The sequence below is a fragment of the Manacus vitellinus genome, unplaced genomic scaffold, assembly GCF_001715985.3.
Source record: "Manacus vitellinus isolate BGI_N305 unplaced genomic scaffold, ASM171598v3 scaffold_39_pilon, whole genome shotgun sequence".
In the NCBI taxonomy this organism is placed as follows: Eukaryota; Metazoa; Chordata; class Aves; order Passeriformes; family Pipridae; genus Manacus; species Manacus vitellinus.
The window spans coordinates 4,014,653-4,039,205 of NW_021940534.1; the positions used below are offsets into that span (position 1 = coordinate 4,014,653).

A 24,553-nucleotide genomic window follows, 5' to 3' on the forward strand; every position below is an offset into this window, starting at 1 on the left:
AGCCCTAATTTGACTAATACCAGCACCAAGTGATCTCTATCCAAAGGATAAACATATTCCTTATAAACTTGTTAAATGCCAGTACTTTAAAGGCACAACTGTTCATGTGTTGTAATCTTTCTAATGAATAAAATTCAATCACACCCACAAAAAAAAGTAATCTGTTTGTTGACATATCACTGAAAGGAAGAAAATAATGGCTCACACTACTAAGAAACCTGATGAAAATGGAAGAGAAATTACCATTTGAATAATTTGTGCATGACCCATAAGTTTTACTGGGCTATAGGAAATATGAACTCAACAGTTCCATTTTGGTCTCATACAGATACTATAATTTTTATATATACATACTTTTTTAATGCATATTGACTCTCTTTTTTAAACTTTCTCAAAAAACCCATGTGGATAACAAAATAAACAAACAAACAAACAAAGGACGACAACTTTCCTTCCCTGACTCTTTAAGATACTGATGCCTTTCAGTCAGACAGGGAATGCTTCATTCAGATAACAGAACACGGACTTCTCCTAGTAACTGCAGCTATAATTGTAGTAACTGCTTATACTGCTTCCATCCTGTTAGTGTTGCAATCGTCGGAAGAAGAACACTCAAGTAAATTGCCTTAATTTCTGATAAACATCCAATTTTTTATTTGTAACAAACAAAAAAGAACTAACACCTTCAAAATGTTACCCCTTTCTTCTGTTACCTTATTCTGCTTCTTTGGTGTCGAGAACATGAAAAAACAGTACTGCTTTCCCTGTCTTTGATGTCTAGCAGCCGTTTCTTAAACCAAAACACTCTGATTCAGTGGATGCTCTGCCCATTATTACAGATGACATGGCTTTTCCAAAAATGAGTATCCTAAGGACAATGAGGGGTAGCTTTATTTGCAATCATTCACCAACTAGTATTCCATTTAGTATCTACTAAGAATTGGCTTTGAGCATCTTCCTCTGCTGTATATGGTATTTCCACGCAGTTACTGCATATTATACAAAATAGTGATATATACAAAATAGTGATATATACAAAATAAATGCCCTTTGTTGTTGTTTTTACTCATACACAGAGTTCATATCTTTGGCAAGGACACGTTTTGCCTCTTGTGTACTCTCATTATGACAAATAAGGCAGAGGCATGAAGAATCTGTCCCTTTGCAGGGAAATAGCATGTTGGGCAGAGCAGCAGCAATAAGAAACCCAACTTTACTGACTCTTATCTGACAAGAAGAAAAAACTCTGCAGAGTCAAAATGCTAAACAAATGGTATCATTTAAAGCAGTTACTACTCGTGGGTTTCAGTGTGCTTCACTGGAAAGCAATTTTTTAATAGCATTATTAAGGTAGCATACCATGATTTATTCTTAGTTGGTTTTCAGCTAAAAGTATTTTTGCCTCTTGCATTTCCTTTTTTTGCTTAAAGGAAGGATGGTCTAATAATAATTTAATTTAAAAAAAAAAACAAACCAGGACAAAATACAACCGCTCTGATTTATAGGTTCAGATAAAGAGATTTGAAATGTCCATTAAATCCAAACACTACTTTCAATCTTCCTTCTTCATTGCTTACTATTTTGCATAATTTTCCTTTATACCCTTGAATAACATATGGATAGGCCAACCATATCACTGTCACTTGCTCTTTACATAACAGATTCCTGCTATATTATCATTCCATACTTCAATAGCTGTGTGTGTTCTTGTTACCCCATCACAATAAACTGTCAGAACAAGGAAACAGACTTCAGTATGTGGCTCTGCAGCATTTTGGCAAGTTGAAGAAAGACAGTAAAAGAGAAAGATGGGGAAGAAAGAGTGGAGAACAGGAGGGAAAGACCAAGAGCAGCACTTACTCTTTTGCATGAGAAGATATGCCAAGATGACAACCACGGTGCTTCACAGTAAAGCTCAAGTGATCCAGAAGGTCTGCAAAGAGCAGTGTGCTCTGCAGTGGTCTGGAGTGCTGGGTGCCTGCTGTTACCACTGCAGCTACAGAAAGCAGACCACTGCCTCACTCAGGATTGAGCCTTCTGGGTCACAGACCATCACACTCCCTGCAGCACCCAGCGCAAGACATGCACTGGTTGTCTTCCACAGGTGCTTCCAAGCCCTTTCGTCACCACCATTGTATGCAGACACCCACCTCAGCACATGATGGGGAAGTGACCACAGAGACACTGGGAAAACATCATGATGTCACTCTTTGACCCTGACACAAAGGTCAAACGCAGCAGCAATACAGAACCATTGGTTTAGTGCCACAATGCTAAGAAAGTCTAGAGAAAGTATAAACTTAATCACCTAATGAAACAAAACTCGAGTAATCTTCCCTCTCCAAACACCCTGAATGAGCACTAAGTACCCTCAGTCACTTAAATGAAAGAAGTTCTCTACGAATTTACTTCCCAGTTCTTGTAAAATATTCCTGAAAGTTTTTCAAGCTTCATGGGAACACCTGAATGCACATGTAAAACTGCACATCTAATAAGCCTGCTTCTTGTCTCACTGAAATCAGATGCCCTTAATTTGAACAGTAGGAGACCTGGGCCTTTTCCACTGCCATGTTCCTTATCAGAGATCTATAAATGTCACATCTTTATTTTATTAGTGAAAGACGTATATTATAAATTAACAGTAAAAGCATTCTTGTATGTGAGTTTTCTAGCCCCTGTTGAGACTCTGAATTCTTGAAGGTCAAATAGAGCAGACCATAGGAAGAGAGAGAAGAAAATGTTCTGCAGTATCCTTTTCAAGAGACTCCACAGCAAAGAGACAATAAATAGCTGATTTGTTACATGGCACAAACGCTAAGACCACAGGTAAATGAATCTGGCCATGAAAAAAGCAACAGCTTGTCCAGTACTGTATCTACATTAGTTAACTCCCTTTGTGATTCAAGTCCAAGACTTTGCATTGTTCAATTTCCGCCTATTCCTCTGCTCTAGATTCCCTTTGTGACACTTTTATCAATGGAAAATCGAGGGAGGGATTTCCAACTGGGAGCTCAACAAAAAAACAGGAGGTTCAGTCTGATTTTCTCACTTGCGCTGCAAGAACCATTTTAGCACTGGTAATAAAAGCAAAACTACACAAAGAAAAAAAAAGACATGACCTGAAATTATTTTACCATCGTAAATGCTGCATCGTTCTTTATTCTCCGGTATTGTTAGTGTCACACATCAGCACAATAATTTGCTAACTTAAACAGAGCTCCTTGCAAGTAACGAATTTATATTAAGGGTCAGAATTCCAGAGAAACGCTAAGAAAAAGTTAACAGTGCCAGTGGTCAGACCTACTCTTTGTTATGCCCTTGCAATTTTGACAGACTTACAGCTGCAATTTCACAATTTAAAAAGAAATGAAATAGCCTGACTGTCTCTTCTGCTAATGGTGGGGAAAATACACACAAACAACAGAAGGTAACCATCACTCTGGGAGCCTTGCAAAATGGGTTTTGCACAGGGACATCTACACGGCTACACCTGGGGGTGTCACTACAGCTGCCATGGTGTAGGTACAACCACAGCCAGTTTGGTGCTTACTTTAGTTGTAACCTGAGGAGGTGGTTTTGAAAATGAGATCTTTTACACTAAGGGGATTTCCAAGATAATTTTCAATTGATAGATGTGGTCTCATTTAAGAGCAGAAAAGGCTAATAATCGTACTTTGAAACATTATGGCAGTACAGACCATTCATCTCGGGAGACACCTCATATAGTAACAACAGAGTAACAACTGCCATACATTTACAGGAGCACTGCCCAACATGGACAACAAGCTCCCTGAACTCTGGAGCTATTTTCATACACCACCAAGGAGCCCTGGCTACCACCTTCTCAAACAAAAGGACAGATGCCTCAAGGCCTTTGTTAGCCAATTATCCAGCCATTGCAGGCTCTGCAAGGGTCCCAAAGACAAGTAAAATCTCTTTCTCACACACATTTGGGGTAATGTGGCTGTAATGGCTCTGCTGAGAGAAGCACCTTTATATATAATAGAAATCAAGACAGCTATCACCTTAATTGCACAAGCTTGGTAAAGCTGCAATAAGACAAGAGCAGCAAAGTTGAAAGGGAAATACATGGGTGAAGAATCAGATGCAAAGGCTATCTGCTCAGAGAGAGAAAATACTTAAAGATGTGTCTCATGATGAAAGAAAACTGGCAGTCACCATCATCAAATAGACTCGAAGTTCAGAAGGCATCTGAGAGAGCATGGTATGGCACCCCAACTCCCCTATAGTAAATTTTTTTATGCCTGTTGGAAAACTTAATATTTTCAAAAGGTCACATGGATATCATCACATAAATCATAACAAATAGTAAACTAGTAAACCTTGAGAACTGACTGATGGCATTCTCTGAATCTGTACTGCAGACCTATTACAAGGAACAAGAGTTAAGGGTAATCAATTACCAGATACCTGCCATGTAGATACCCCTATCAAGGGAGCAGACCAAGCAAGAGAGGATAAAACATTTGCAATATTTTGATGAGACTGCTGAGGAAGGGCCTGCCTTCCTAATGCCAAAAAATGCTAAGTTTTTTAAACAGGCTACACTAAGCCCAGTACCAGCTCTGTTTTACACTGAACTTTCTTATTATTGGTTATGTCCTTCCTAAATAAATGCATAACCCATGGATCTGGGTTATGTCTCCAGCTCCAACCATTTACTTTGTCTTCCACAACATACAGAGCAATTCTCGTTAAGTATCTGAATGTCAAGCAGCTCAGTAGAAAGTTAAGGAAATGCCTAATGCAAAATTAATCTAAGGGGAAAACCATGTGTAGAGAAAGTTAATTTAACTTGTGTGAAGTCACACAAAGTAACTGAAGGAAGTCTGTGTGATCCTAGCAGACACAACCTATACTATGTCACAGACAAATGGAACAGGAGGAAATGTACTTAAAAATATGTATTCTCAGCTCCAACTCTAGACACCAGCACATGAGAAGGCCATATTAATTAGATTCATCAAGAAAATCTCCATATCATTTCTCATCACTGTTTACAGTCTGATCTTTCACTGTGGCCAATCTCTAAGAAAGACATTACAAAACAAAACAAAAAAACCCCAGAAAACAACAAAAAACCCACAACACTAAAAAACCCAAAGGAAAATCACCACACCCTCAACTCAGACTTAATAATTACAAGCCAAAAAATGAAGTGGGGGAAGAAATAACTTCCTGTCCCTACAGGTAAGATAAGGTTGGAGTTCTATAGCACTAAATTGGAGAATAATTAATACAAGACCAACAAGTTAAACAGCCTAACGGGGTCTTTTTAATTTATTAAATATATTTTGCTTTAATCACATTAATTTTTCAGAAATGTACAATAATCTTTGTGGTTTAAAATGACTTTGTATTCATTTTTTAATGGAGAATATTTTTATTCATCTAATACATTATCCTTTCAAGAAAATTATCATACTTGACTACAAGTACTTAATGAGGCGCTAATTAATACTCCTATTTCTCCCCATTTAAAAATCCTTTGAGAAATGAGGTCAGAAACCTGGTTTAACACACAAGACACTTCTCAGAGGCTAATGGGGAAGGGACACAAAAGGCACTTGACACCCTTCTCCATGGAGGACATCCCTTTCGAACACTCAAGTCCAACATGACGGCCATCCCTGTGGCTGAGCCATGGGGGCTTGCTGACCCAGCAGTACATCCCTCTTCTCCACACCTCACGAATGACAAGAAGTAATTCTCCCAGTTTTTTGTTTTAATAGGGTGAATTTTACTTTTCCCACTCCTGTTAGCTGCTTGCAGCAGGCAACCTGCCCACCTCTCCCTGGGAACACAGCTGAAGGGCTTGTCCTACTACAGCATGCTCCTGAAGCCACTTATTCCCCCCGTCGCTTCTGACAAGTGAGCGTTGTAACACAATGACAGGCAGCCCCACCTTCCTTCACACAGAATCCCTGGCTGAGCCCTGGCACCCTGCCAGAGGCTTCAGCAGTCACTGTGTCTCACCAGGGGCACGGTAGGCAACCGTGAATTACTCACAGAACACCTCCCAGAGCAGAAGCGGCTGTTTCAGACTCAAGGAACTGGTGCAGGGTTAAAGGGCAAAAGCGGAGACCAATTGCAAGAGTTTCTGAAGCTCTCCAGAAACGTGCAGACACTCACCCATGAACTTCACTTTTGGGTTTGTGCTCTGCATTGTGTTTAATTGCAATTATCTAAGAGCGGCTCCATGATGGGAGGAGGGGTGGAGAAGAAGGCTTCCTTTTGGCACAGCTTGTTCAGAGTTCAAAGGACACATATGGCCTGCAAACACAGTGCAGGGAATAATGTAAAATTAAAGGAGGGATGAGAGGAAAATGAGAACACAGCAGGGACAAGCAGTGTTCTGGATCTGCTTGACTGGAATTTTAAATAAAGGAACAGGAGGGGGGGGAAAAATCAACAAAACCCCCACACTTATTTTAATTCCACATCTAAACAGAAGGAGGGATCACAGGAGGGCCTGCCATTTGAAGGGAAGACCTCTGGGAAGTAAGACCTGAGCACTCCTGCTAGGGACCGAGACCCCAACCCTGGTGCCTTGGCTAGGCAGCAGGACCCAGAGGACTGCCCAGAAAGCAGGACTCAGGAAGCTGCCAGAGGTACAAGGGTTTCAGGAAATGTACTGCCAACACCTCCAAAGAGACAGGAAGGGTTTATTTCAAAATAAACACATGTATGGTACCAAACCTGCAGGGAGGGACAGCATATCTGCCCATAGAGGAAGGCAAGAACAAATAAAAAGGTGTCCGAATAGCACAGGTTCTGATTTCCCTTGCAGTACTCATCTTGCCATGAAAAGAGAGCCACATAAAAGTCAGCAGCCTGCTAGATGGTGCCTGTGCCCATACCAAATCCTGACACCTGCTTGTGGCCTTGTCTTTTGTTAGGGCAGAAACCAAAGCCTGCTCTTCCCATTGCAGGACATGTCATGCACAAAAATAAATAAATACGCACACAAAAAAAAAATCCACAACAATCCTTGGTTGTAATTTCTACATAATTATTGCACAATAAGCACGCATAATGAGGGAATGAATTTATAACCACACACAAGCTATATTTACCAGTGGACTGGTTACAAAGCAAAACAGCAGGAAACCACAATGTGTGTCTTCATATTAGCTCCTCAGCAGTGGTGCAGGACAGGGCTGTCATTGCAGCAGTGCAAGCTGGGCAGGTGAAACCCAGGTACGCCCACCAGAGAGGAGCACAGCCCCATGGGGATGGAAGCTGGACTGAGCAAGACACAAAGATGCCACCAGATATTCAAGCAAAGCTATGTAGAGGTGGGGCTAGAAAGACCTGCTTGGCTTCGGGGTTTAGCAGTTGGCCACCCAAACAAAACCTGAAGGGAGTGTTGCCTCCCAACTCTCCCAGCTTCAGAAATTTCAATTCCTAGTGGGAACTGAAAAAAAAAAAAAAAAGCAACACAGAAAACCAATCAAAAAAACACCCCACAACTGGAAGTGCAGCTCCCCAGGCAGTCAGGACCCAGGAGGTAAACTGTCCATGTCCCTTGAAATGAACAGTCATTCCCGGAGAGCACTTTGTGCTCTTCTCCCATCAGCTGTTAACAGTTGACCCCACTGCAAAATCGGCACAATTCAACCCAAACTGACACAGTAGGACTGTGACTCAAGAGGAGGCCTGGTGAGGTCAACTAGCTGGGACCCAGCTGACAACTTTCAATCACTGGAGAGAGTTGATCTGGCTCAGTCTACAAGCCACCAAGCGGTGCTGAGCTCAGGGGGCTTTCATACCTTTCAACGCTGCTTTTCAGGCAAATATGGCTAAACTGCATCACAACTTCAGAAGTTACTGGAAATGTGGCTGGGCCAATACACTTAAGGCAAGATAGGCAGCACACTCACGAGAGCCCCATTTCCTCAGGCTGACTTCACAGAAGCAGGCAGCATCCCTGCTGTCAGCAGTACTCCTGACCACCTTGCCCCAGCTGCTCATCCTCACTTTCCCCTGTGCCAGTACAAACCCTCATGCTTTCCAAGCCAGTGTGAGAATGATGGCAAGCTAGATCCAGGAACAGATCCTGCTGAAAACATACCTTTGTTTTTTTTTAGGGATTATTTTTGACTTGGATCCTTTCCCAGACCTGGCTCAGAGCATGACTACACAACACTTATGTCAGCACAAGGAAGCCATCTAATGAGCACCCATGGGGGGGGGGGCAGGATCACTGCCATCGCTATCCTGGCCACCTTAATGAGCTTGTAAAACAACGGCCTACAGACAGCAGGTTAAAAAGTCACAGACCTTCAGTAAATTGAGGATGGCAGATTAAAAAAAGAAACAAACAAAAACCAAACAAAACCACATACACACAGGTTACCAAGCCACTGGCACGTCAAGTTGCCAAAACACAGCAAAAGCACAGGGCCTTCTACCTTCCACCGGCCTTCCACAGGAAAAGCAACTCTCAGTTCAGCTCCACCACACTGTCAGTTCCTGACACACACCCAGGGAAAATCTTGCTCTTTACTACTTCTTAAGCAGAATATGCAGAAAAAAACCCACACCTTGCAAACCACTGGTATTCAAAATGACCTATTCTCTTATCTTTTTGGCTAGGCATGCTCTCCCTGCCCTGCTCTATCCCTGGAAAGACAACAAACAGCCCAGCCTCCAACTCGAGGAGGAAGCCTAAGAGCAAAAGAGAGAGGAAGGTGAACAGGGACAACAACTCTCCTTCCTCATGAACTACAGGTGCAAACCCATCAAAACGAAAAGTGTAATCTTAAATACATGCTAAGATGGAGACAGAAATCCGTGATAACTGCTTCTGGTATTTATGCTGACCAGTGCACTATTATTGCTGTGGTGGCAATCAGAGAATCTGTCATGAAAAGAAAGGATGTGTCGGGTTTGCTATCGATCCTTGTAATTCCTGTCTGAGTACAATCATCCCATCTTGAAATGTAGCCCAAAAGGGCACTGTTATTCCGGAATTGAGCTGCTTTTGGAAGATGAGTCAAAAGAAGTTCCACGTACTTAAATCTCTTCTTGAGGTTGCTGACAATTTTTCCTGGTTTTACAGCCACATTTTCTGATCCTTAATGTATTTTCTTTCCCCTATTGCTGAAAGAGCCACACAAATAAAGAGAAACCTGGCTTTCCCAGGAAATCACACAACTGACTATACACAGAGAGCTGTCAGATATGCACAAAGTAAACTAACTGAAATAATATCATTTTTTCCTCTCTAATATCCTTCATTTATAGTCACTGTTGGTGTTATATCTAATAACAGTAAGTAGAACGATTTCACACAATGCTTTCCATATTGAGACAGTTATTCTACATCCCCCTGTGCAGCAGACAGTTTCTGTAGTTTGCTTTTTATTATGGCAACAGAGGAAGGCACCTCAAACTAAGCCTGAAGAGGTAACCATTCCCTAGAGTCAGGGCTGAAACCTAGTCTAACAACTGGTCATGTCTACAGCCAGAGCAAGTGTTTCTCCTCAGTGAAGTCTGGACATTGCCAGTGGATGGCAGGCAGAAGCACAAGCCTTTGATGGCCCACCCCTTGCCTCTCAACACCAGCAGCCAACAGCATGAGCAACTCATGGGGCCACCTCCTGCTCCCAAAAAAACCTTGGTTTGGGACAGCACAGATGCAGGAGAGCTTCCAGACACTACAAGGGCTGAGTTCCTGTTTGCAAAGCCTTGGAAAAATGCTAGATAAGAGGTAAGTGCATATTGCTATTAGCACAAGGCTCATGTGGATAAGCAGAGGCCTTGATTGACAGCACTGCTCTCCCCCTCCATTGTTCATCAATGGGAAAATTGCTGAAAAAAACCCTGGGAAACACACCCAACTCACACCATATCCAAACTAAACAAAGGGACAAAAAATAAATGCATCCTGAGCATTCACTGTATTTTATGTTCTTTTTGTAATGGATTACAATTCCTGCGATGTCAATAATGTATACAATGACAAGTAAACTCAGAGTACACAGGAAGATGCATAAGGAGCAGAAGGTCAATCCATACCATCAGATACAACATGTCACACATGAAAGATAACACAACCCGGTGGATTAAGTCTTATTCAGTATCATATTATATTATAATCATCATATTATTGCATCCAAAACTGGGTCCAAAAATACATGTGAAAACACATATTCCAAACATGGCTAGAACAACAGTACCAAACAAAATATATGATACTAATTCAAGTATTTGTAATTCAAGACAATTTTACAAATTGTCCATTGTAGCTGGAAAACAGAGAAACACAGCCCTGAAAAAGGACTGGAACAATACTGACCCAAAAATTGTTACGTGATCATGTTTAGCGTGCATTAAAGTATATTCATAAAACTGGGATTTTTGAAGGTAGGAAAAAATGTAACAAAAACATTTAATTAATGAATTAAATGTAAAAAATAAGGAAAAATCAAAGATATAAATCAGAAGAAATATGAGCTAAGAACTATGAAAATATTTTGTGTGCACATTTGTGTGAAATTCAATACAATTCCTGGTATCTTGGATCACACCTGTCTATGTTTTCCAGACCTCGGTTTCAGAAGCTTACTACCTTTTTTTCTGCATGGTTTCAGAAGGACTGCAGTCTCTTTAACAGTGAAGTTCTGTCCTCCAACACACACATGTTCCCAATGACTCCAACCAGCTTAAGGTTAACTATAAATACAATGGAAAATCTGAGGTAGCTTGTTGCCTAATTTTTCCATTTTTTCTGTTGTGCATAATGAATATAAAATGAATATTTGAATTAACAATTAGGACAGACAAAGGCTCTAATATTTTACAAACTATTTCATGCAAAATAGTAGATATGTGTTCTAGGTCTCTGTTTTTCAGACCTTTATTGCCAAATTCTGAATTCTTTTCGTTCCATTATCACTTTCAACAGTCTATTAACACAAAGCAGAGCCCTGCTAATTTGCAGTAATGTTTAGAATACCTACTCTAAATTTATGGAAGAAATCAATAAAGTAATCAATCAACAAAAAGGAACAGAAAAGTGACAAAACACCTTCTGTTCTATTACTGTGGCAATTCTAAATGGTGTTTTAATTACTCATATAAATATCTCTAATGCATTAGTAAATGTGATGTATCACATATCCTATTATTATTATTATTATTATTATTATTATTATTATTATTGGGTCCTAGTTCAGGAACATGGTTCCTTTCAGGAATACAAAGAAGGCATCTGAATACTTTTTTTGTATTTGATTCTACCTGGTCAGATGCTGCCCTGCTTTGGATCTGGAACACCACAAGAGTACTCCACAGCACTCTGCTGAGAGCAGACCCATAGAGAAAGTCATGTAATGTCACACAGCCTTGTAACAGACCACACAACACAACCACGGGGCAGAAGCACCTCTCCACCACTCCTTCCTTAGCTCCAACAAGCAGCTGCTAGGACTGCAGCTTGAAAGGGGAGGCAACCAATATCCTATACCTTGACATCCCACTGAGAAAATGAGGATAAAACAACGAGCTAGTGAATATCTTTGGGAAGAGAAGTCAGGGTCTGCCTTGCCAAGCTCCTCCTCCCTTTTCCTCGACATGTGAAACTCTGTGCATCTTCTGTGCACAAGCACCCCAGGCAATGCCATTCTCACTCATCACAGCCACGTTCACCCCACCCACCCAGTAGCTATGTTCAACCAGTAACTAACATTCTTGTCCCCGGAGAGACCCCAACAGCACAAAGAAAGCTACGAAACCCATGAGTGAAATTCTGCATTTTCAAATGATGACAATGAGCTTCAAAGGAGAGACTTTAGTGCACACAGCCCCACAAATACAGCCCCTTTTTATCTCAGCAGGGCACATAAAGGGTTAACTAACCTCTACTGCTTATATTAAGTATTAATCTCACCCCTCCCTTATTTAGCAATTTCCTCTTTAAGCCCTGGCATCTCTTCTTCATTTCCCCCACAATCTTGGGTCCTTTTCCTCCTCAGATTATCATCTACTGGAAGTTCCCCCTCCCTGACCACTGCCCACATCCCAGTCTTTGTTCTGGCTCCCTACAGTGCTCTGTGTCTTGATGGGCTTCACATTCACTCCAAATCTATTGCTCTCCTGGTCTTCAAAGCTTGTGAAGCAGGTTTTCACTCAGCTGCCCTCACCTTCCAGGTTGGGGAGTAGCACATGGAAGCTGGAAGGAAGAACTCCACGATCACCAGGCACCATGAGAGCAGGGCTTTGCAACTGAAACCCAAGGTGGAAATGCACGCTGTGTCTTATTTAGTTCAAAGTCGAAATGTTTCTGTCTAGGATGTCTGTTTGTATCTCAAGTCACAAAGAAGCCATTAGTACCAATAATGTGTCATTATGGGGGCGTCAGTAGAGACTCCACAGCTAAGGTTAATTTGAGATGCATAATTTAATGCAGAACTAAAATCCCTCCATTTCACACTTTACTGACTGAATTCAAATCATTCTTCCAAATTTGACACAGCAGCTCTTAAGGGGACACTTGATTTTTTTTTATTTTATTTTTATTTTTTTTATTTTCCCTTTTTTGGGGGGGGCAATTTTAAGTAAAATACAAGTTACCTATTGCAGAAGAAAAATGTACAGATCCTCCATTTACAACCACTTTAACCTGTGTTCCCCCTCACATTTCTTTTCTGCAGCTTCATAAGGCTTCATACTTCACACATTCATTCTGACACATTAGAATATGCGTGATACAGGCCACTTCCACAAGTTAAAACAAAACCAAACCTGCTCAGAGTTAAAATTTCACTCATCATAACCCCAGTGACTTTGCCAAGAACAGCTGACAACACTGCTTATCATAAACATACCACATCGCTTAGGTAACAGTAGTACCCACACAATTCTCTTAGTATTTCTTGGTATTTCTAGTCTCAAGGTCCTGCTAAAATACATTAAATACATAAACCTTGCTTTTCACACAGAAAACTGAGGCAAAGACAGAAGGATGCTGTGATTCGACAAGTGTTTCAAGATGGTCCAAGTCTCCCAAATCCACTGATAATTTGTTTTGTCAGGCAACTTCTCTGAGAACAGCTGATAAAACACAGAAATAATTAAGCAAAAACTCATCACAACATAACGAAGCAGCATGATAGTGAGATCTCCATGCCGCTGAAGCAAAGATGCTATCAAACATCTCCTGCCTGTTACTGTGGATTCTTCAGTAAAGCTCACATAATGCTACAAAAATGCATAGAAATGTTTAATGATTTTTGTCAGCTGACACAACTAGATTTTGCTCTGAACTTTCAAGAAATCAAAGTTCAAGCACACAGACATTCTTTGGAGAGCTGCCCTCAATGCTAAAAATGGCAATGGAATTGCAAAAGGGGCGGAGGGAAGAAAATTCCAAGAAATCTTTGACTCATCCATTGTAATTCATCAGGTTTTTGGAGCAGAGAATGGAATGCCGTCAAGCTAAAACTGACAGAGCTATTTTCTGATCTCTAAGTGATGTCAATACTTCACAAAGCCACAAGTGCTCTGCAAAATTCTAAGAATGACTCTTAAATTTTGTTAGATTGGGGAGGGGGGGAACCCAGAGCTAAAAGAGGCAATTGAAATTAAACTCCTACGTAGGTGTGCTTTTGAATACTGAGAGTATTAGGCTTCACAGTTTTGTGCTATCTGTGACTCAGACTTGCTTCCACAGGTGTCAAGAGACAGGGGACATAACTGGAGCTCTGCAGAAACCTGCTGCTTTGTGATTATTTTTTTTAACTATATATTAAAAATATTATCCTCAAAGACAGACAAAAGCAGGCTTTTCCACTCAGCACAGACTTGAATCTTTTCAGTCGACAGATTTTACTGTCCTCTTAACTTTCATCTAGTGAAGCAGACTTAAGGTTTTCAGAACAACATGATGTCAACCAAGTCTAACTGGTAAAATGGCTTCAAGAAAGTTCTGAGAATAACATATCTACTCTGGCATTTCAACACACTATTTTTAATTGCAGCTCATTAAAAATTTAATAGAAGAAAAATTATATTCACTTCCAGCACTGTTCCGTCAATGTAGTGAGATAATCGTGCTGCTGTATTGTACATAAAGCAATATTTATGAGTAGTGGTTTAGGTAATTTAATGGAAAGGCAGAAAGCAATGATTCATTCCTTGTTCTATCTGTTGCTGAAACATGACTTTTGCCAACTGCAGAGCCCAAGCAGGCACACAGAGAGATTGGTTTCAAATGCTAGTAAAACAGAGACTGGGAAAATGAAGAGACAAGTCAGTTGAAATGCCAACCAAAAAGAAAAAAAATCTGGATTGCAGATAAGAAGTACTTTACAGAGCAGCATACAAATACAGGCCTCTGAGGTAATTTAAACCAAATGTAGATTGAAACTGAAGTTGTTTAGTGAGTCAGCACAGTAAAAGGACACCAAAATTACATCCGAGAAAAGTGCAATTCTTTTTGTATAAAATGCTGTATTTTATTCCAAATTTACCAGAAAACAAATTAATTGTCTCTTTTGTGTTGAACCTCTTTCGTTTCCTTTGCACTCAACCTCTGTCTTCCAGAAACAAACTGCATACAGGCTGACTAGTGAATTCTGATGTCTAGGACTTGAATTTTCCTTTCACAAAAGTTTCATCTCCAGACCATGAAATATTAATAAACAATCACTGGCATGAACACTACTGACCATCTTCCAAGTTATGATTACTTTCCTCTGGAAATATTTTTTTTTTTTACATTAATAGTTAAAACCAAAACTACAGAGAACCATTACAGGCTCTGCCTTCCAGACTCTGTCATCCCAGAGGTTTCAGTCACCTACAGCTCAGAGCAGACCAGGACTTCAGTGCTAAATATGCTCAACATCAGTCAAAGAAAGGCTTAGCCTTGTATCTGCCTTAAACATTTTTAAAACCATAACCATTTTTAAACTTACAAAGCAATTTTCATCTCACTCTTGCCTCATACTTTCACAAAAACGTAATTCTGTGAAAGCCACAACAATTGCTTGTTCAACAGAGACTGCTACTCTCTGAAGTGCTTTCTGAGATAGACTTGTACGGACAGACGTGGGTAGAAATGAATACTCCAAAAATATCCACAATAGATAATGAGCAGTGTCTAGAAACAAAACAGAAAAAAAAAATGTACTGCAACTGCAGCCCAAATTGGAACGAATGCCTACAGTAGCAACAGTACAGGAAGAGCAGAATGTTATTGTACATTACTGGCATGCAGCCCGTAATTACAAAAAATACTGCAGTATTCCACGGTAACAGCATAAAATATTATCATTTCAAACAAGCAGCTGCAGCACCCTGACCACAGCAATCAGAGAGCAGAGAGCCAGGGGAGGAGAGGGCGGCCAGCTGCCAAAGGATCCCCACTGCAGAGGGTGAGCAGGCCACAGGGCTGGTGGCCCCAGGACAGCTTCTCCTCGCACCCATGGCTCCACTCCATCAGGGCACAAAGGGCCACTGCTCAGCAGCAAAGGGCTCTCACATGGGCTCCAGCTGCCGAGCCCTCTAGCAGAGGGGAAGCATGATGGTCACTCTGCGTTCTGCCTCTTGCTATAGTGTGCCCTCTGCCAAATTTGCATTTTCACATTGTCTTGGATTCAATAAAATCTTCCACCATTCCAGCACCCCTACACTAACTAACCCCTGTGTTACCCAACCCCCTCTAACACCCAGCCAAGAGGTTTTAGCAGTGGCCTAGCAAGAGGCTCCCAAAGCATGGGTTGGCATATGCTGCCATTATGATGGCTATCATTCGCCTCCCCAGATGGCTCAGTTGCTCCACCATATATCAGCAAAATGGGAGACAACGTGTCCACAAGTTCATCAGCCACGCTCTTCTCAACTGCTCTACTCAAGGACTGCCAGCGCAGATTGCAGTCCCACCATGGCAAACAGAAAAACCCAAAAAGCTACAATTAAGTCCGTCTGCTCACTGGCATGCACTGCATACAAATGAATAGTCCTAGCTCAGCATTTGTAGAAATAACATCTATCACATTTAGTCTCTACATGGATCATAAAAAAAGACCATCTAAGAATCGTAGAATCAATCGGTTTAGAAAAGACCTCCAAGATCATCAAGTCCAACCCTTGATCCAACACTGCTGTGGTTACTAGACCATGGCACTAAGTGCCACATCCAGTCTCATCTTAAAAACCTCTAGGGACAGTGAATCCACCACCTCCCTGGGCACCCCATTCCAATGTCTGATTACTTTCTCTGCAAAAAATTTCTTCCTAATATCCAACCTAAACCTCCCCTGCCCCAGCTTTAGACTGTGCCCTTTTGTCCTACTGCTGGTTGCCTGGGAGAAGAGACCAACCCCCACCTGGCTACAACCTCCTTTCAAGGAGTTGTAGAGAGTGATGAGGTCATCCCTGAGCCTCCTCTTCTCCAGGCTAAACAACCCCAGCTCCCTCAGCCTCTTCTCATAGGACTTGTGCTCCTTCACCAGCCTTGTTGCTCTCCTCTGGACCTGCTCCAGCACCTCAATATCCTTCCTGAACTGAGGGGCCCAGAACTGGACACAGTACTCCAGATGTGGCCTCACCAGCCCTGAGTACAGGGGAAGAATCACTTCCTTGGACCTGCTGGTCACACTGTTCCTGAGACAGGCCAGGATGCCATTGGCCTTCTTGGTCACCTGGGCACACTGCTGGCTCGTGTTCAGCTTCCTGTCAATCCAAACTCCCAGGTCCTTTTCTGCCTGGCTGCTCTCCAGCCACTCTGTCCCCAGCCTGTAGCGCTGCAGGGGGTTGTTGTGGCCAAAGTGCACTTGGCCTTGTTGAACCTCATCCCGTTGGAATCAGACCACCTCTTCAGCTTGCCCAGGTCTCTCTGCAGAGCCCACCTGCCTTCCAGCTGATCCACACTCCCCTCCAGCTTGGTGTCGTCTGCAGATTTGCTGATGATGGACTCAATCCTCTCATCTAAATCATCGATAAAGATATTAATCAGAACTGGGCCCAACACTGATCCCTGGGGGACACCACTACTGACCAGCTGCCAACTGGATGCAGCACCGTTCACCACCATTCTCTGGACCCGGCCCTTCAGCCAGTTCCTCACCCAGCACAGAGTGCCCCTGTCCAAGCCATGGGCTGCCAGCTTTTTCAGGAGAATGCTATGGGAGATGATGCCAAAGGCTTTGCTGAAGCCCAGACAGACCACATCCACAGCCTTCCCCTCATCCACCAGGCGGGTGATCTGATCATAAAAGGAGATCAGGTTGGCCAGACAGGACCTGGCCTTCCTAAACCCGTGCTGGCTGGGTCTGATTCCTTGTCCATCCTGTAGGTGCTGTGTGATTGCACTTAGGATGATCTGCTCCATAACCTTGCCAGGCACTGAGGTCAGGCTGACCTGTCGTTTCCCAGGTCCTCCCTACAGCCCTTTTTGTGGATCGGTGTGACATTCGCCAATGTCCAATCATCTGGGACCTCCCCAATGAGCCAGGACTGTTGGTAAATGATGGAGAGTGGCTTGGTGAGCTCTTCTGCCAGCTCCCTCATCATGTCTCAGTCACATGTTTTCTGCAAACTTTATGCACTTGCAGAACTAGCAAGAGGAAAAGAAAAGCAGAAACCGGAACAACAAGGTTAGCAGAGAAGGAAACACTGTTCAAATGAATGTTACTTATTTGTAATGCACTATCCTGGTTTCAGCTGGGATACAGTTCATTTTCTTCCTAGTAGCTGGTAAATGTTGTGGGGTTTTAATTTAGTATGTGAATAATGTTGATAATACACTGATGTTTTAGTTGTTACTCAGTAGCCAAGGACTTACCCTAAGTCAAGGACTTTCCTGTTTCCCATGCTCTGCTAGCAAGGAGGTGCACAAGAAGCTGGGCTGGAGCATGGCCAGGACAGCTGAGCCAAACCAGGCAAAGGGATATTCTATACACTAGAACATCCTACTCAATATATAAAGTGAGTGAGTTGCCCAGGAGGGGCTGATCACTCGAGAACAGGCTGGGTATTGGTCAGCAGGTGGTGAGCAACTGTGTTGTGCACTACTTGTTTTTCTTGGATTTTATTTCTCTTCTGGTTATCTCCCTTTTTGTTACAGCTTCATCATCATTATCATCATCATTATTACTATTACATTTTATTAAACACCTCTTATCTCAACACAAGGGTTTTACCTACTTTTTTCCAGTTCTCTTCCCCATTCCACTGCAGGAGTGCAGGGAGCGAGTGGCTGCATAGTACTTGGTTGTCATTTGTGGTTAAACCACAACATTCATGCTTCCTATGTAGGCTGCAAAGAGTACAGATTATCCAGACAAAACTGCAAAGCCCGAGTTTTGCCTCAGCTACCAATGCTAAGGTACTTGGCCTCTCCCCACAGACCAAGAACTCTGAAGTTTAGTTTGAAATACACGAACACTGTTGGGACAGCACCTTTTAGAGAAACTGTTTCTCATGCTCCAACCAGAGATATGCTGTTTTTAGGAGAGAGCAAATTAACTGCCATACCTAAATACCTGCCAGTTCACCCACACTTTTCATCTTTCCCACACCAGATTTTCTCTGCCAAACAAAAAAGGGACTGTAGTATATATTTGTAACATATATGCAACAAACTGCAGTAATACATGCAGTAGATTGAAATACTGCATTTTTGTATCCTCACAGCCAATTCATTGGCTTAAGGATTCGAAGTCCCACAGGGAATATTGCAAATACACATAAAAGTCTCTGGGTCCTGGATTTGACTCTCTGATGTAACAGATGTGTAAAGTAACACATAACCAGATGCCTCTCCAGTAAATGCACAACTACAGACTGGACAAACTAAAAATGTTGTGTCCAAGGGCAAGGGAGAAGGGGAAGAACAAGAACAGTCACATATATAGCAAGGAAAGAAAAATTTAGGCTTTATGGATTTCTTGTCTACAATGCTGTAATTTTTCATGTCTGTAATTCAGCTATGGTATCACAAGAGAGGACTTTTTAGGAGGTGGGAGTCCAGCCATTGTGGCCTGGTTTGTACCATGTCAGGCTGATCAACTGTTTCTGGATGTCTTTGAAATTCCAGTGTCCTACCTCCAAAGCCTCCACTGTGACTTCAAAGACATTCATCCAGAAGAGAAGTATAACTTCTTTAGAAGAAAAAAATCCTCTGGAAAAATAGCATACGGCTGTATAATGGTAAACACCACAGAGGCCTTTCTGTGTTGGTGTGTTGGCCTCCCTGAGTTGGTGTGTCCTGGCCACAGTGGCCTGGAGAAAACAGCTGGTGTGCTTTCACAATGAGCTTATAAAGCAGAGGAGAACATTGGGTGAGAAAGTCAAAAACTTGTTTAAAAGCCCCAGCTTCAAATTTCTGGCTACTCCCATTTCATGAAGTAAGTTAAAACAACTCTCTACTATAAAGTATGTGAACCACTGACTTCAGATCTGGATCCCACCTTTTGCAAAGCTGCTGGTGGGCTTGGATCCAAGGCTTTGGTTCAAGCTCTCAGGTACTCCATACTAAAATGACTTATACCATACATCCTTTACAATAAATAGCCTCACAGTGAGGAGCATTGGCATGGTTCACTTTTACATCACTCTCTTGAAAGTTTAAGGAAAGTACTGAAAACATTACAGCTTTTGAATATTTTGCCTTATGTGGTTTACAGTGAGCACAGTCAACGGCTGCATAAGCTTCACTCATTTCCATGTGACATCCTATGTGGTGTGAATACCAGGTAATACTAACCAGAGCCCAGCAGAACATACATGGGAGCAGTGACACAGGCACGGCCACATCTCACCACAGCGGTGCCCTGCATGGTGCCACTATGCTCTCCTGACTGCCTTGCAGTGAAGGTCTCTATTCTCTGTTCCTACCACCTCCTCTTTACAAAGGCTCACAAACACATATTGAAACAAATGAATAATTCCATTATGTGCCTGGCAGCACGCACTTTCCTTCTGATTCATAAGAGCAGTGCCCTATTGAAAAGATCCATATATAGGGTGTGAAAAAAAAATAATCTAAAGAAGTCTCCAACAAGCACACATATTGTCAAAGCCTCATTTCCACTTAACACAAGTTACTTTGGGATCTAATGCAGCTGATCTGAGAGGAAAATACAAACAAACAAACAAAGTCTTCTTCCATTAGCTGGGGAAGGGGGTGGGGAAATCGAACTAGTGCCATCTTTGTTGAAGAGCTCCACAAAACTAATCGTTTAGAAGAGCTAAGGAACATGGACAGGGGACAATTTGTGACTGATCACTGCCATCTGAACATGGCATGCTGACAGCTGAATGAAGAGCAGAGAAAGGCAAAACAAAACAGCCATGTGTTTAATCTGGGCAGGCTCAGTCCCCTGTGTTCACTCCCAGTGAAAAATACAAAGCAGGAGAGAGTCGGTCTATCTGCCCGCTCAGCTCAACACCCATGTAACTCTCTGCCACACACCACAGGACCTTCTCTAGGCACACAAATGGGGGTATTATTTCTTCACATGCTGACAAAAATAATCAAGAAAGGACAAGAGTAGCGGTACAATTTAAAATATCCTAAAATACATCTTTTGGCTCCAAAGAACTTCCCTCCAATATTCTGACAATGAGCTCCTGCACTCTCTGATACAAAGAAAGCTAAAAACGACTTCAGTGATTTTCTGAGTGCAACATAGGGCTGATTAAATGGTTATAAAGGCCACACAGATGCTAGGAAGATACCTTTTCCTGAACTTGAATGCATGCTTCCTCAGAGAGCAACAAGAAAGCAGTTGTGAAAGAAAAATTGTGCATGTTGTCCTGGCCTGATGTCAATGAAAGAAAAACAGCAATAAAAGCATTTTGATTTATGCTCTGCCCAGCCAAGAAGTAATGCTTGCCTTTGGGAGAGTGGGACAGAGAGAAAGATTGGCTGAGAGTGATCACATGAACGCCACTGCAGTGCACTTCCCTCTCACTGATTTCACCAGGACTGTCACCCTACACCTCAAAGAGAGCAAGGCATTTCCCCACCTGAGCCTTCAAACAGATTTGCATTAATATCTCATTTCACCACTACAAAAATCTCCTCAGACTCCTAATGAAAGAGTGCTGTATTGCTGTTTGGGCTCACAGTCCATAGCGCAAGACCTGCAAGTAAAAAGGAGTTGGCTAGACCAATTTGCAAAAATTTGAATTTTTTGGATAAATCATTACAAATACCTACAGGACTATTACAATTTCCCAAGCAATAGCTCTTGTCTACTGACCAGAAAGGAAATGTTTAGCTCCCTGCATTGGGCCTTTTGATTTCAAAAGAACCTTAATAGCTCAATTCCTACAAAGCAAATACAGAGCGATCTCCAGGGGTCAGCTATGCTCTCCTCTCTTCTGAAATCTGTTAAGCAACATATGTCTGCAAATGCCACTTGCCAAAGGGTTTTGATATTCTGCACATTTGTGGGAATGTATACCATGTTTCTTCCATGTTATGTGTGTCTTTTTGGTTCTGCAGGTTTCTTACAGGAATTTTGTCCCTCTCAGCACACTTGTGGGGCAGAACAGAGTAAATAACTTGAAATTTTTATTAAAGAAAGATGGTTTTTAGTGTTCATTTATGCAACATTATCAGTGGTTGAAAGTTTTACAACTGTAACATTTTCTCTTTACTAGACTCAGATATGATTCTATGCCAATGAGAAATAAAAAAAAAAAATAAAAAAAAGAGAGATGACCAGAGGGAAAAGGTGAGCTTTTCCCTGCACCTCATCACTGTCTTTATCAAAAAAATTATTCAATCTGGACAACACAATTCAGCCTCAGTCAGGGAACTCTTAGTTCGGCTGCTATTCAAATATCCAAGTGCAATTTGCAACTCTAGTTATGAAAGGGGACATTATTTTCTTTATACATTTATCTCTACTTGTTCAAAGACACACTGATGAAGCAATTAAGGCAGACGCATTATTAAAGCTGGCGTAGAATTCACGGGCTCTGCTAAGAAGTTTGATATTTCAATGAGGTGTTTAAACATAAAAATGAGAAATATGTACTTAATACAAAAATATCACTTAATGCTGTAAAATCAGATTACTCATGACATTATCTGAAACAGTAAGAGAATTGTATATGCATTTTTCTGGCTGTGTGTTGTATGTTTTTCAATAGCTTCTTCTGCCGAGTTCCCATATGACATAGATTCCAAACTAGGAAATATTTAGGCACATGCCTAACTTTCGGGGAGAATAGTCTCATTGATTTAAACAGAGTTTAACCCTTATAAATGTCAGAATGATTGCCTGTTTGTGAGACTGGACCTCATGGGGCCCATTTTTAAAAAGATAAATGCATTACATATTTTTACTGCTGTTTCTGGGTTTGCCATTACAGTTCTCTCCCTCCCTCTCCTGGTTGTTTTTATTGCCTTAGACAGAAATATCACGACACTCTGAGGCAAATAATGATTAATTTAATTACAAACTAACTAACTTATGACAAGACCCTCCAAGCACTTACCTCAAATCATGAGTGTTTCAAGATGCAATTGTAAATATTCTTTCTTTCCTCCTCTCACAGGAGATGTTGCAGACTTTTTTTTCTGTGTTTTGCATTAAAACTCTTTCCCCGTGCTCCAGGATCTTAAATAAAAACAAAACAAAAAAACCCACTCAGAATGAAAATGTCATTTCAAGTGACTGGTGGATGGCTCAGGGGAAATCCCTGACCTTTTTTCTATGTATATTTCATTATCTAAAGCAAGTGTGGTAACTTCCCCCAGCAGCAGCTCTTCTATGGGCTGAACTTTAAAAAAAACTCAAATAAAAAACCACCAAACACAACCCTCTCACACTGTTTTAGACCACTCAAAACCACGCCATTTTTAAAATCTAGAAGATAGTACACTACAAAATATTGATTTAAAGCACAATCCAGTATATATCAGACTTCATAAATTTATGACAGAGAAAAAGGAAGAAAGCCCAGAATGTAAACCAGAAGAAAAATCATTATGTAAAGTATTCAAGTGCTACACAGTTTTATTATTATTGCCACTGTCATTATCACTAATAATACATATATGGACAACTCCCTAAACCTTCACTGAGTTACTGTAGTATTTCTGTAGTAGCAGCATGGGGGAAGTAGTAGCCCTGCTGGAGAAGTAATGCAGCATTAGCACTACAAAACCCAGCCCAGCTGACGAGAGAGGAAGGAAGGGAGGAGGAGCGACAAAGCAAATGAGTAAGAGTAACTGGCAGGTCCCTAATACAATCAATTTTGATATTCTCCACCATCACCAAAAAAGGTCTGAAGGGTTTTGAATTTTCAGTAAGTGCTGTTACCAGAGCACTGTCTCACCACCCCACTCCACCCCCTGTTTCACCCCGCTTCCTCTCTCATACCTGCAGAGCAAGGCTTGGCCAGGAGCCAGCTGGGTATGTAAGAGTCCAAAGCAGGCTCTGTCAGCAGGAAAATCCCCTGGCTACAAGGAGCAAACGCTGCCAGCCAGTGCAGAGTTCACTTTCCTTCTGAGAGCATGGTCTTGCATTTGCATGGTCCCTCTGGATTACAGGCATCCCAGTTATTTCTCTACAAACAATTTTTAGGACCAACAACCACATTCATCTTTGCTCTGTAAAAAGCCTGAAAGGCGAACTGTTCCCAGGGTTACACCTGTAGCAATCCCCATTGAAGCCAACGAACTCACACAACAACAAGGAGGATTTGACCTTGCATGCTTGTAAGCCAGACCACTTTGATTTTCTTCCTCAGCTAGAACAGACAGGCAGTCCGAATAACTTTTTCTCTTGCCTTTAATTAAGAAACAAAGACATTATCCACATGCTTTCTGTGGCTGAATATACTTCAGAAAATACGACTTTTCCAAAAGTGGTCAAAAATTCAAAAAGTACAGCTTTATACATCAGTTTATTCCCCTACATACCCTGGAGGAAAACAACCCAAAACTCCAAGCAGATCAACACACAAACAAGGGGGAAAGTGGGCTTCCCTTGACAGAGGCTGTATATCTGTCACCATTCCCCAAAAACTGCTCACGGTACAAAAAAAGACAAAATACTCTGTTTAAATTTCTCTGCTCCCCTACTCTGTTGTGCTTATTCTTGCTTACGTGGTGTTATCTCTTTCTTCAAGGAGCCTGCTCGCACTCAACACAAGTAAAGGCTGCAACAGCCAAGCCTAAAGACTTGCAGGAAGCAGACAAAGCCCTCTAAAGCTGTGACACAAATCCAGAGAAGGCTGGAAGTTCAAAGCGAAACGAGGACAGTTTGTCCATGACTTATGCCACCTAGAAACCATTCTTAATTTAAGAAAAAGTGTTAAAGGGATTATCTTACAGAGTGTCACCCTGCCGAATCAACTAGGTTCTGCCTCTCAATTTTTTCCCTGATTCATATACAAGATGGCTAGGGATTCTATTTTAAGATCAAAATCAGCATAAAATCCTCCTGTTCTCACTTACATACTTACATTTTTAATGCTCTGTTTAAAGAGTCAAAAAAGTTGTTTGATGGACAGATTCCCAGCTATCCTCCAGACTTTTCTGCGTGACCTATGGGCACAT

The 24,553-nt window shown here is 41.6% G+C and overlaps 1 protein-coding gene across 1 annotated transcript in view; it reads right to left on the reverse strand.

Annotated features, from left to right (window-relative positions):
• The window catches only part of ATXN1 (ataxin 1), a 290,966-nt gene that overhangs the window by 141,874 nt on the left and 124,539 nt on the right, over positions 1 to 24,553 (reverse strand). Inside the window, exon 8 of the mRNA XM_018077640.1 lies at positions 22,486 to 22,607. The gene's annotated coding sequence lies outside the window, so the exon portion shown is untranslated. The remainder of the gene's footprint in view (positions 1 to 22,485; positions 22,608 to 24,553) is intronic.